This window comes from Cetorhinus maximus, chromosome 6, assembly GCF_964194155.1.
Source record: "Cetorhinus maximus chromosome 6, sCetMax3.hap1.1, whole genome shotgun sequence".
NCBI lineage: Eukaryota > Metazoa > Chordata > Chondrichthyes > Lamniformes > Cetorhinidae > Cetorhinus > Cetorhinus maximus.
Window position 1 is genome coordinate 142,039,040 of NC_135884.1, and position 14,558 is coordinate 142,053,597.

At 44.6% G+C, this 14,558-nt stretch overlaps 1 protein-coding gene across 7 annotated transcripts in view; it reads right to left on the reverse strand.

Moving 5' to 3' along the window:
- The window catches only part of gse1b (Gse1 coiled-coil protein b), a 599,837-nt gene that overhangs the window by 66,081 nt on the left and 519,198 nt on the right, over positions 1–14,558 (reverse strand). The window lies entirely within an intron of this gene.

A 14,558-nucleotide genomic window follows, 5' to 3' on the forward strand; every position in this document is an offset into this window, starting at 1 on the left:
CATGAAGGTTAGAAGGCCCTTTGCTGACAAAGCTTTTGTAGAAAAGGACTTGCACTCAATCAAGGAGCACGTGTGACTTATGCGCCACTTGTAATTACGCAGCAGTTATATTCATTACGACCTCGTAAGGACCAAATGAACCCTCACTAAATGAGAGCTGGTGCGATAAAAACAGAAAATGCTGGAAAAACTCAACAGGCCTGACAGCACCTGTGGAGAGAGAAACAGAGTTAACGTTTCGAGTCTGTAAGACCCTTCCTCAGACCCTTCATACAGGCTCAAAACGTTCACTCTGTTTCTCCTTCCACAGATGCTGTCAGACCTGCTGAGTTTTTCCGGCATTTTCTGGTTTTTATTTCAGATTTCCAGCGTCGGCAGTATTTTGCTTTTGTCTGAGAGCTGGTGCGAGTTCCTTTCAGTCTAGGGTAAGCCCTGAAATAGGTTCACAAGACAGGGTAACTAATCCGGAGATGACTGATTCTCTTTAAAAGGTGCAGGTCTGCTCTTTCAGAAGCAGGTCAGAATTACTATTTTGAACCCCTGCCTGAGAAAGGATGTTGAGGTTTGCTCACCAACAGTGCGACTTTGGACCGGTGCATCTTTTCCAGGCAGAACACGGCAGGCCCGTCTTGATACACGCCCCAATTGCGATAATGACCCCCAGCCCCACGGTTTTGGCACAGGACCAGGGTTGCAACTCAAGCACAAACAGGACAATGCTCACTGTTAACTAGAATTAAGACCCACCAATAGAACGGTATTCTCAGAAGTTGTCATATAAAGTCATTCGCTCCCTCATTAGTGGCCATTACTTCAATCTATAGATGCAAAGTCAATGGAGCTAAATCTGCAGGATGGTTAGAAGGGATATGGAGAAATGAGAAGGGGATTTGGAAGTAAAATGAGGCAGAGCTTCCCTGGACTAACTAATGGCAGACAGCACAAGCTCAATGGGCTTGCTCTGGTGAGCCATTAGTTTCTGGAGCAGAGAAACTGGTGGGCGGGTAGAGAGCACATTCCATTTCTGAAAAACAAAACTCATTTTCAGGCAACATGGAACCCGTGCACAGTTTTCAGGAAGCTTCATTTACATTGGAAATAACTAGGGAACAGCCGGAAATCTCAGGGCATTTGCTTTGGATGGTTTGTGGGGTTTTTTTTTTTCCTATGTCAGGCTTGGAGGCAGGACATGGATGTGTCTGACAGAGCGAGCAGCTCTGAGCCCAATAGCTGAGTGTAAATCACAAACACAGGAAAGAAAATAGACCAAAGTAAGTAAAATTTGAAACAGTAATCGTTTTTTCCCCTCACATTATGCTGTATGAATGGAAGTGACTGAGTCACTGCTGAAATGATGTATTATTAACAATCGACTACTGTGTCCATTTTGTCTTCAATTTTCTCACCATCTCTCCAAAAAAATGTGAATCATGATCAGCGCAGCTCTATGATAACTCTCCAGTACTTCCCCCAAACGTCCATGCTGTAAGTTAGTCCTAGATTAGAACTGCCCAATTGAAGTCAGTGACTAGCTACAGCTGTGGAAGGTGCAAAGCCATTTTAGCCATATGTACCAACTTGTGTTCAAAACACCTAACACCCTCTCATACAATACAGGTAACTGTACTTCTCATGTGTATATTTACTGAACAAACATTTACCACCAACCAGTAACCAAAGGAGTAACGCACTTGCATTCTGCTTTCTGACCTCGCATTAGCCTTTTTATGCATTTGCTGGTAAAAGTTCACAAGTACATTGTGTGGCAATATTGAGGTCACATGCCCAACGATGATGTCTGTTCCTCATTTTGTATTTCCTAATGAGAAATAGACTTTACCACAACTGGATTCCTAATTCACCACATGTGGCCAGTCAATCCAACCGGGGAGATGGTGGTGTAGTGGTAACGTCACTGGACTAGTAAGTCAGATGCCTAGATGCTCTTGGGACATGGGTTCAAGCTGGTGGAATTTGAATTCAATTAATAAACCTGGAATATAAAGCTAGTCTCTGTCTAGGTGACCATGATAACCACCATTGATTGTCGTAAAAAGCAGCCTGTTCCACTGACGTTCTTTGGGGAAGGAAATCTGCCATCCTTACCTGGTCTGGCCCACATGCGACTCCAGACCTGCAGCAATGCTGTTGACTCTTAACTGCCCCCCTGAAATGGTCTGGCAAGCCACTCAGTTCAAGGGCAATTAGGGATGGGCAACAAAAGCTGACTTTGCCAGTGACACTCACATCCCATGAGAAAGAATAAACGTATGGACAACACTGCTAGACAACGATAGCACGAGATGACATCGGGACATCGCGCAAATATTTTGTTCAGTGGGCGCGTGCGGCAGTCGGAAGAGCGCCTGGTGACATTTAAGTGGGCAATTAAGCCCATTAATGATGCAATCAACAGTAATTTTACGTGGCCCGTCCACATTTACGGTTGGCGGACGGGTCATTCTCCCAGGTGGCCTTCACATTCTTGCTCAAACCTCGATCCAAGGGGAGGGATGAAATCTCCGCGGGGAAATAAGAGATGTCTGGGGGACCGGTTTTTTTTAATGAGGTATACTTTCGGGTGCTTGATGGTGCTGCGTGGACATATTTCACAGCATTGTCGTCTTGTCCTTTAGCCTGTGGAGGTCTGCAGCTCCCTGGGACAGCTATCTGCCTTCAGGGAGCTCTCCTGAAGTGCTCACCCGCACCCTCAGCTACGTCGACGCCCGCCCTCTTCCCACCCCAACCCTGGCAGTGATGAGCACTCCAACGCACGTTTCACTCACACTGGATGGCCGTTAATTAGTCAGCCAGCGTGAAATCGCAGTCGGGGGCCGATCGTGGCCGGTGGCCCGTTACCCGTCCACTCCCGGGCCCGCCAACCGAAAAATGCAGGGCCTGAGCTGAGACCAAAGGTGTGGAAGACCTGCGTGTCTGTAATTAAAAGGGAGTTAGAACTGAGGGGCAAGATACTGTAAAAGGATTTTAATAAATTTGCCAGTGAATGTCAAATAAAATTAACTGGATGTGTTGCTGTTGGGGTTTGCATATCCTGCACTTTCCATCCCAGAGTGTTACCAACTAACCCAAGCTGACACTGGGGAACTCAGAGTGGAGCCTACAACTCAACCTGGGTACTCCGAGTCTGTATGAAGTCATGGAGTGCGCAGCACAGGAGGCGGCCATTCAGCCCATCCTGCCTGTGCTGGTTCTTTGAAAGACCTATCTAATTAGCCGCTTTCTTCTATTTTTTTTCCCCTACAATTGTTGCCCATTAGAATATCTGTTGAAATACTGCTGAATCGGCTTCCACCACCTGTTCTGGCAGTGCATTCCAGATCATTAAACAACGGTCCCACCACAAAGGCCAATGTACAATGCCATTTAAATCAAAGGTACGACACTCAGACCTTGCAGCACCAGTGCTCGTGGAAAATTAATTGTTGGGCAAGATGGTTCTTTTTGTACGCCCTTTATCTGCCATTTTCAGTCCGCCATATTGTGAGGCGTTTCTTCTGCATGAATATCAAAGGCCAATCTGAATCCTTCATGAAGTGTGAACTGCTTTGTTCTTTCGTGAAATGAATATCTGCTTTGTCTCATCGAACACGAATAGAAGTATGGGGTAAAACAAAACCTTACCGCTTAGCCAAAAGATAAAAGGGAATCATGTAACAGGGTTGTCCACATGTAGGTAATTAATGAGAGGCCCAGTATCAAACATATACCTCTGATCTGTGACTACCTGGAAATGGATTAAGTTCCCCTGGGATATAAAGCTTTTAAAAACATCATGTGTGAAAGGATGGATTCTCCAAATTGAATGTGAGGGAATGCTTGAGAAAGGCTTTATACAAAAAAAAAATTCCAAATGTTAAAAGGAACTAGTTGATATCAATTCAAAAGCCAGGAAATTTATCTTGTCAGTCCAAGGTCAACAACAATTAGCAGACTAATCCCCCTGGATTAAAAAAAGGTATTATTCGAGTCTGTGATAGCTTAACAATCAATACCATTAAAATGAGAGCAGAATTTAAATGATTCAAAAAGGTCTTAGTTTAGAAGTTTAATTCTCAGCGCGTGCTTCTGGAAAGGACATGAATTGCTTAATTAACCTCCTCCTTACAGAAATAAGGCAGTTAATTGAACAAATTTAGATTAAAAGTGACAGATGCAGAGCCTCAACTAGCAGCTTTGGTGTTCAACCTGCACATTGCACACGACCAAATATGTTAGATTAGCAAGCACAAAGAGGCAGTGACACTTAATCAACCAATGACTTATTTCAGTTATTTGCTGCTTGATGACAGCATCCAAACAGGCTGTTTATTGGATGATCTTCTATCTCCCACGCATTGATCCTCTTTCTTATATGGCCAGCAGAGGCCAATATGCCTGGTCAGGCCTCCTGACTATTTAATCAAGGCCTATTCCAAGTATTAAGATTTGTTAACCAGTTCCAGTATCTCTCAGATTTTTATTTTGTATGCTACCCGTTCTGAAACTACCAGTTTGTTCCAGACCTACAACCCTCAGAGAATTCCGTGTTTTTCCAACTCTGGCCTCATGCATCCCCCTAGGCCTAGACTCTGGACTTGGCTCTCTAATCCTCTCCCCTCCTTTAATATCCTCCTTAAAAACTGATCCCTTTGACCAAGCTTTTAGTCACCCCTCCTAGCCTCTACCTCTTAGGGTCTGTGCCAATATTTGTCCGATCATGATTTTCTTTTACTTATTCGTTTCTGGGATGCGAGCATCACTGGCTACACCAGCATTAATTGCCTATCCCTAACTGCCCTTGAGAAGGTGGTGGTGAGCTGCCTTCTTGAATAGCTGCAGTCCATGTGGTGTAGGTACACCCACAGTGCTGTTAGGGAGGGAGTTCCAGCTTAGAGGGTTGTTTTTCTTTAAAGTCACTATATCTATGAAGCTGTTGTTTGTTTCTTTTAAATTGGAAAATCTTAGTGGAGGATTGAGTGCCATAGCGCAGAACACCATCAAACTGGGAATGAGTAGATGATAAATTCAGGTGCATCTACTGTTGATGTTTAGAAGATGGTGGTGAGAGTGTGGAACGAGCTACCATCTGACGTGGTAAATGCGGGTTCACTCTTAAGTTTTAAGAATAAATTAGATCGATACATGGATGGGAGAGGTCTGGGGGGTTATGGACTAGGTGCAGGTCAATGGGACTAGCAGAATAATATTTCGGCACAGACTAGAAGGGCCGAATGGCCTGTTTTCTGTGTTGTAGTGTTCTATGGTTCTATGGAAAACTCGAGTTTTCAAAACCAGTCGATGGTTGGAGGAGAGTAGGATTCCACCCTTTTGGAGGTTCGAGGCAGTATCAAGCTCAAGCAGGAGATGGAGTTTGGAGTCAAAAAGGTCAGAACGAGTGAAGGTCATCCAGCCTCGCTTTTTATGTCCTATTCAGAATATTTGCATCACTTGCTCCCCAGTCTGTGGGTCTTCTAAGTTCCAGCTTGGGCCACAACTTGCATTTATTTACAGCACGTTTAATAGTACAGCACATCCCAAGACAGGAGTGTTATCAAACAAAATTTGACACTGAGCCACATGAGGACATGGTAAAGCAAGTCAAAGTAGTAGATTTTAAGGAGCATTTTGGAGGAGAGAGGAGTTGAGAGGCGGGGAGGCTAACTCAGAGCTTAGGACCCAGGCATCTGAGGTACGGCCACCAAAAAGTAGAGCATTTAAAATTGGAAATGCTCAAAAGACTAGAATTGAAGAAGCGCAGATATCCTCAGAGTGCTGGAGAAGCTTACAGAGTTAACATGTCATAAGGCCATGGACAGATTGGAAAACAAGAATGAGAATTTAAAAATCAAGGTATTGCTTAACTGAGGGCCAAAAAAGGGGTGATGGGTGAACAAGACCTGATGGATGCTAGCATACAGGCAAGTGTGCTCTGGATGACCTCAAATTTATGTGGGAGGCCAGCCAGCAGTGTATTGGAGTTGTTAAGTCTAAAGATCACAAAGGCATGGATAAGGGTTTCAGCCAGCAAATGAAACAGGCAGAGGCAGAGTCGGGTGATGTTACGAAGTTGGAAATAGGTAGTCTTAGCGATGGCGTGGTTATGTGACTGGAAGCTCATCCAGGGGTCAAACAAATATGACACCAAAGGTTGGGGACAATCTAGTTTAGCCTCAGGCAATTGCCCAGGACAGGGATGGAGTTGAGAATTGGGGATTGGATTTTGTGGCAGGGACTGAATACCAATGGCTTCAGCATTGTCAATATTCTGTTTGAGGATATTCCTGTTCATCCAGTACTGGATTTAGAGACTGGAAAGGTCGAGAGGAGTGCTGGTAAGATAGAGCTTGGTGTTGTCAGTGTACATATGGAACTTGACAGTACATTTTCAGATGATGTTACCAAGGGGAATCATGTAGATGAGAGATATGAGGCGCCATGGACATATCCTTAAAGAATACAAGAGGGTGCTGTGGGAGTGGGAAGAGATGCCATTGCAGTTGGCTTTCTAGCTGTGATTAGATAGTTAAGGGTGGAACTAGGCAATGCAATCCCACCCAGTGAGACAACAAGGAGATGTGTTGGAGGAGGATGGTGTGGTCAACCATGTCAAAGGCTGCAGACAGATCGAGAAGGACAAGACGTGATAGCTAACCTTCGTCACAGTCAAACAGGATGTCATTTGTGACTTTGATAAGGGCTGTTGTGGTATTGTGGCAGGGGCAGAAACCCAATTGGAGGGATCCAAACATGAAGTTTCAGAAAGAGAAGCATGGATTTGGTTGGCAACAACACATTCAAGAACTTTGAAAGGAACGGAAGGTTGGAAATGGGGGCAATAGTTTACAAGGATGGAGAAGTCAGGGATTAGTTTCTAAAGGAGGTGCCAAGGTAGCATATTTGAAGGCAAGAGGGACAATATCAGAGGGGAGAGAACTATTAACAATATCACGTAACATGAAAGCACAGAGAACACACAGAGAGAGAGAACACACAGAGAGAGAGAACACACAGAGAGAGAGAACACACAGAGAGAACACACAGAGAGAACACACAGAGAGAGAGAACACAGAGAGAGAGAGAGAAAACACAGAGAGAGAGAGAGAGAGAAAAGAGAGAGAGAGAGGGAACAGAGAGAGAGAGAGGGAGAGAGAGAGTATTTCGGGCAGCACAGATGAAAAATTAGAGCCAGATCTTTCAGAAGTAAAATTTGGAAATACTTCTTTGTGCTAAACGTGGGAGAAGTTTGGAACTCTCTTCCGCAAATGGCAATTTACGCTGGATCGATTGTTGATTTAAAATCTGAGCTTGGTGAATTTTTATTATCCAGAGGTATTAAGGGATATAGGGCAAAGGCGGGTGCGAGTAATTAGGTCACAGATCAACCATGATCTCCATGAATGGTGGAACAGGCTCATGTGGCTGAATGGCCGACTCTGTTCCAATGCTACGGACACTGGTTTTCCACCCTGCCCAATATCACTCCATATTAAAAGTTGCTCGAGAGTAAAGTTGAATGAGGTGTCTTTGAATATTTTTGAGGCAGAGGTGGATAGATTCTTGGTAAGCAAGGGGGTTAGGTTATCGGGGGGGTAGGCGGGATGCAGATTTAAGGTCACTATCAGATCGGCCGTGATCTTATTAAATGGCGGAGCAGGCTGAATGGCCTCCTGCTCTGCCATTGTTCATAACACACACCCGTTAGGATTAAAGAGAAAAATAATTACTAATAGCCTAATCTCAACTCAGGATCAAAAGGACAACATTCAGCCTATTTGAAAAAGCATCTTCCTATCATGACTTTTTTTTTAAAAATTCGTTCACGGGATGTGAGCATTTATTTCCCATCCCTAATTGCTTAATCAGAGGGCATTTTAAGGGTCAACCACATTGCTTTGTGGTCTGGAGTCACATGCTTTACAAGACCAGGCAAGGACAGCTGACTTCCTTCCTTAAGGGCCATTTTACAACAATGGTCATCATCAGACTTTTAATCCCAGATTTTTATTGAATTCAAATGCCACCATCTGCCATCGGGTGGGATTCGAACCCGGGTCCCCAGGGCATTACCTTGGGTCACTGGAATACCAGTCGCGTGACAATACCACTACGCCACCGCCTCTCTGAGGGCAAAGTCCCAGAACCTTCACACCTCACATTTGGATGCGCTTTCTTCACTATAATTTAATTTTTTTAAAAAAAACATGCAAGATTTTCTTCTCTTATTCAAATTCACTTAGCATGTCCCGCAGCTTCGAAAAGCTGCAGGAAACCACCTTACGCAACTTACAGCAAATCATCCAGAGCGGGACAGGTCCAGTGCTCATTTGCTCCGGGTGACCACACTCAAAGCGTGCTTTGTCACAGCAGTGAGCGTTGGCAACTGTTACTGCACACCTTCTCAACAGATGGGCCTTGAAAATATGCAAAATACATGCAACAGCTACCTGATGTCTTTGTGCAATTGCAAGGCACGTAACAGCGCAATCTGCAATTCAAATGAACTGAGGAACTACTACACAGCTTTAGCAGAGCTTAAATATTTAGTGCCATATGGAGATCAAAAAAAAAGGACTACATTTGCATAACTCTTCAACTCGTCATAATACATGGATATAGCTCTGCTACATACACTGTCCAGTGTGGGGCTGAGTCACAGAGACTGTTAAGATCCCGCATCCAATCGCTGGTCGACATGGAGTTGGCTCATTTCAGGACAATGGCAGCGGTGCTACAACCGTCAGCAGTGTCCACTGGGTTAGGCAGAAGGGAAACCCAGCTTCTGCTACCCTCTGGCTCCATGTTGAAAAATACATGGGTGCAGATTGGCTCGAAGGTGTTTCTGACCCGGCCAACATGAGCTGTCTAGGTTCACACTCAAACTAAGTGGGGCCCCTTGGGTGAGATACCAGGCAGGGGACACTACTGCACTTGGACTAACACTTTTTATTCATTCACAGGACATGGGTGTCACTGGCTAGGCTGGCATTTATGGCCCATGCCCATCGCTAATTACCCCCCGAGAGGGTGGGGGGTGACCAGAGTCTATTTCAGGAGTGGGGATGACCATTTGATAATTCCCAATCATTACCACTAATGTGTATTAACATGTCGAACATTTGGAGAAAGGCTTTGATACAGCCAAGGTGTAAAATAATAACTGGGCCTATAAACTCCCTCACACTTGGGTCAAAAGTTTGAAATCGTCTGTCTGGGGAGCTTAAACAGTGGCAGATGTCACTGCTCTGCTTTATAAATGGTTCTTTTCATAGCTGGTGAAAGATTTATTTTAAAAAAAATAGTTCTTCTATTTGACCAGTTTGGTCACTTGGCACTAACACTTAATAGAAAATAAGACTTTTGAAAATAAATTTTCTTCCTGCTTTCCCACTGACTTTAAGAGTAGATGTTGTGGTTCTGAGACATAAGAGGAAGATACAAGTTGCAATTGCAGGCCTGTAGTGAATTAATGGATCTCAACATGAAACTTCTGGACGGCCACACAGTTGCCTGGCCAAGAGGAGGTCAAAGGTTAGCCAGCGTCCTTAATGTCCATTGCTACCTCTTGCTGACAGTGGGGTGAAGACAGGGTTTGGTTCTGTTGCGATGCCCTGCCTGTCCCAAGAGCATCTCAGCATTTACTGTCACGGTTTAAAAGGAGAACAATGGGTCCTTGGGTGAGGAACCAAGAGGTGATCAGTCAGTAACCATGGAACTGCTCAGCAAGCAGTCAACCTCTTTAAGAGAGTGGGGCAGGGGAACAGAAAGTGGGAGGAGGGAAGACAACCTGGAGTGAAGAGAAATTCAAAATAAAGGGAAAGAAATGATTCCCACAGCTCTCAGGCGGCAACCTGATTTCCTGCCTCTAATTCACATAACCGACTTGTTCAGTTAAAACATGCAGAAGCAACTGACGGAGATTAAATATTGAGTAGCACCATCCTAGTGCTAGAACAACACATTATAAAGCCTAGGGACAGATGAAATATCAATGGAGCATATCAGAATGTAAACTATATTGAAAGGGGCAGGTTTTTATTCAAACAAGCTCTTAGGGTACGACAAATGATGCGGCATTTGGATTATTTAGGATGAATTGAATTTCAAACTGTGCCCTGCAGATAGACGCGTTTTGGAAGATGTTTTGGGAACAGAATTTACATATGTCTGTTGCAAATGAGGCGAATTCATAGCCACAAGCGCCAAGCAGCAGAGGCTTTTCCATTAGCTCTATGCTTGGAGAAACAAAGTAGTTGGCTTATGATGTATTCCACACAGAAAGGTTTTTTTTTATTCATTCACAGGATGTGCGCTTCACCAGCCGGGCCAGCATTTATTGTCCATCACTAGTTGCCCTTGAGAAGGTGGTGGTGAGCTGCCTTCTTGAACCGCTGCAGTCCATGTGGTGTAGGTACACCCACAGTGCTATTAGGGAGGGAGGTCCAGGATTTTGACCCAGTGACAGTGAAGAAACGGCCGATATGTTTCCAAGTCAGGATGGTGAGTGGCTTGGAGGGGAACCTCCAGGTGGTGATGTTCCCATGTGTCTGCTGCCCTTGTCCTTCTAGATGGCAGCACTCGTGGGTTTGGAAGGGAACTGCCCAAGGAGCCTTGGTGAATTCCTCAGCGCATCTTGTAGATGGCGCACACTGCTGCCACTGTGCGTCGGTGGTGGAGGGAGTGAATGTTTGTGGATGGGCTGCTTTGTCCTGGATGATGTCAAGCTTCTTGAGTGTTGTTGGAGCTGCACTCATCCAGGCAAGTGGAGAATATTCCATCAAACTCCTGACTTGTGCCTTGTAGATGTCGAACAGGCTATCGGGGAGTCAGGAGGTGAGTTACTCACCGCAGGATTCCTTGCCTCTGACCTGCTCTTGTAGCCACAGTGTTATAGACTGCTGCAGAGTCACCTCTCTGGACGCCTCCTGGGTTTTCAGATCCAGGTGGCCAAGGTAAGAGTTTTAAAAGATGACTTCTGAATCTCTTAACCAAACCACTAAACAATACAGGCCAGTCAAATATTTTCATTCGCAGTGAAAAAAGAGGGAGGAGCAACTTGACATTGATATAGCAGCTGTCACGGCCTCAGGACATCCCACAGCCAACTAAGCTCCTCTAATTCCAACATCTTGGGCACCCCCAATTTCATTTGGTCCACCACTGGTGGCCGTGCCTTCCGTTGCCTGATTTCCAAGCTCTGTGACATTTTCCCACCTCTCTACTTTGCTTCCATCCTTGAAGGCACTCCTTATAATCTACCTCTTTGACCAAGGCTTTGGTCATCTGGCCTAATATCCCTTTATGTGTCCCAGTGTTAGATTTTATTTTATAATACTCTTTGTGAAGTGCCTTGGGATGTTTTATTATGTTAAAAAGCACTTTATATTAGGTGTTATTGTTATTTTTGAAACACAGTCATTTTTGCAATTCAGAGAAATGGCTTTCAACTTGCACACAAGGTCCCAAAAATGAAATAAAGGACCAGGTTTTTCTTTTCTACAGCTATATTGGTTGAGGCATAAATGTTGACCAGGACCTGGCAAATGGGGCCTCATTTGAAGTTCATATTCGAAAGCTAACACCTCCAACAGCGCAGCACTCCCACAGTACTGCACTGGAATGACAGCCTAGATTATGTTCGCAAATCTCTGGAGTGGGATTTGGACCCATGACTTTGTGAGTGAGAGGTGAGACTGTTACCAAATGAGCCAAGGCTAGCATTAGGTGAAGAGCTACATATGTTGAAGAGATAGCATTGGTTGAAAACCTCCCCCATAAACAGTGGTCTACACTGAACAGGATTCACACTTTGCATGCAAGGCCATCATACACCTCCTTCACAAATAGAATATCAAGGACAGTCCAGCTTGTGACTGGCTGTTCACCACACTGTGAATGAACGTAGCCTATGAAAATTTGCCACAGTAATCAAGGCAAACCACCTAACAACACACAGTGACTTACTTGTCCAACTTAGATGTATACTCTGAAAAAATAACCCTAGATGTCAAACCATTGGTGCTAAACTGAGAGTCATCCCACTGACCTGGAAAAGGAAGCCCAAAGTTTAGTTGCTGAAACCTGCAGATCAAGTAAACAGGGTGGAGTTACTAAGTGAGGGGAGGGAAAGGAAAGGCTGAGCCAGGGAATGCTGTCTTGGATAAAGCCAATCCTTGATGATGACTCTTCTAATCCTGAGCTGAAACACCCGAGCTTCACTCAGCACTCCACTCGATGGCCAAGGCAGTGAGGCCACCACACAGTCCCAGGCAGGACAGACTCAGGGACTGGATTCCCTCACTTACTACACTCCACCTGCTTAATCCGCAACTTGATCTTGGGATTCCTCTCCCAGTGGGATGACTCTTTCACTTTAGTACTAATGGTTTAACATCCAGGGTTAAACCACTGTTTCTTCACAATGGTGGTAGTAGTGGTAGTGTGGGGGAGAGGGGGGAATGAGGGGTGGTAGGAGGTAATTATAAACATGAGCATCATCACCTTTTGAACACAATGTTGATGTGGTTCCCTTCCTCTCTTTGCCATTGACTCATTCTCTCCCCTAATCTTGCTCATCATTCTGCAGGCAACACCATATGAGGCACCATACCAGGGTTTGGCTTGGGCTACCCTGCAGCCAAGCAAAGGCATGTCCCAGCAGCAGGGTTTGACTGGCTCTCTTGCTTTGTGGGGAACCGCTCGCAGAGCTTTGAAAGACTAGTTCCAATACATGGTTTATCCAGGTGATCTGCATTGTCCCAGGCTCAATATTTGTGTAGGATCACAGGAATGCATGGGGCAGGAAAGGAACATGATGATCCACCAGTCCGCAAAACACTGCACCATTCTACCTCCCACATGCTGCAATCACCTGCTCTGTCAAATTCCCAGGCACTCCAGCAGTGCGACTCTGTCAAATGGTCTCTTCAGGAAAGTGCAGACTGGGTTTTTCAGTAGGACAGATACTAATTTTTGTGGATTGTAACATCTGAAAAGAACATTCAGCCTTTGGTTAAGGATGGGATTGAAGAGCACATCTAACGCTCTTCACGAACTGGAAAGGTCTTCCCTCCCTCCATGGTAGATAATTCCATTTCCATGAATACCCGACAGCAGAATTTTTCATTCAACAAGAGAATCCCAAATCATTCGTGAATTCCTATTGCTTGCCCCCCCACCAAGCCACCATTTCATTTCAGCTGAACGTTAATGCCAATCCTGTTTAGCTATTTTCCTAAATGGAGGACACAATGTACCAGATTACAGCACAAATTAAATATATGAACATACGCAATAGGAGCAGAAGTAGGCCATTTGGCCCCTCAAGCCTGCTCTGCCATTCAATAAGATTATGGCTGATTTCAAATCCCACGTTCCCATCTACCCCCGATAATCATGGATTCCCTTACCTAACAAGAGTTTACATCCACCTAAAAGATATTCAATGATCTCGCCACTGCCACCACCTTCTGAGGCAGAGAATTCCAAAGTCGCACAACCCTCAGAAAAAACGACTCCTCATCTCTGTCCTAAAAGGGCGACCCCTAATTTTAAAAAACAGCGCCCCCCCCTAGTTCTGGACTCATCCACAAGAGCAAACATCCTTTCCACGTCCACCTTGTCAAGACCATTCAGGATCTTATATATTTCAATCAAGTCACCCCTCACTCTTCTAAACTCCAGTGGGAACAAGCCCAGCCTATCCAAACTACCTTCATAAGGCAACCTGCTGATTCCTGGTATCCATCTCGTAAACCCCTTCTGAACCACCTCCAACACATTTACATCCTTCCTTAAATGAGACAACCAAAACTGCACACAGTATCTGAGATGCGGTCTCACCAATGCCCTGTATAACTGAAGCATAACACCCTTACTTTTATGTTCAATTCCTCTCATAAGAGAGGGTAGCATTCTATTTGCCTTCTTAATTACATGCTGTGCCTGCATACTAGCCTTTTGTGACTCATGTACAAGAACACCTAGATCCCTCAGTATCTCAGAATTCTGCAGTCGTTCTTCATTTAAGTAATATTCTGATTTTTTTTATTCTTCTTGCCAAAGTGAACAACTTCACATTTTCCCACATTATGTTCCATCTGCCAGATTTTTGCCCACTCAACCTATCGATATCCATCTGCAACCTCATGTCTTCATGACATATTTTCCTGCCTATCTTTATGTCAACTACTAATTTTGCTACCACGCCTTCGCTCCTCTCATATAAGTCACTGATATAAATTATTAAAAGTTGAGCCCTAGAACAGACCCCTGCAAGACTCTGCTCATCACACCCTGCCAATCAGACAAAGACCCATTTATGCATACTCTCTGCTTTCTGCCAGCCAGCCAATCTTCTATCCAAGCTAATATGTTAACCCCATGCCAATAGCCTTTATTTTCCACAATAACCTTTGATGTGGCACCTGATCAAATGCCATCTGGAATCCAAATACAGTAAGTCTACAAGGTCCCCTTTATCCACAGCGCATGTTACTCCCTCAAAGAACTCTAATAAATTGGTTAAACATGATTTCCCTTTCACAAAACCATGCTGATTT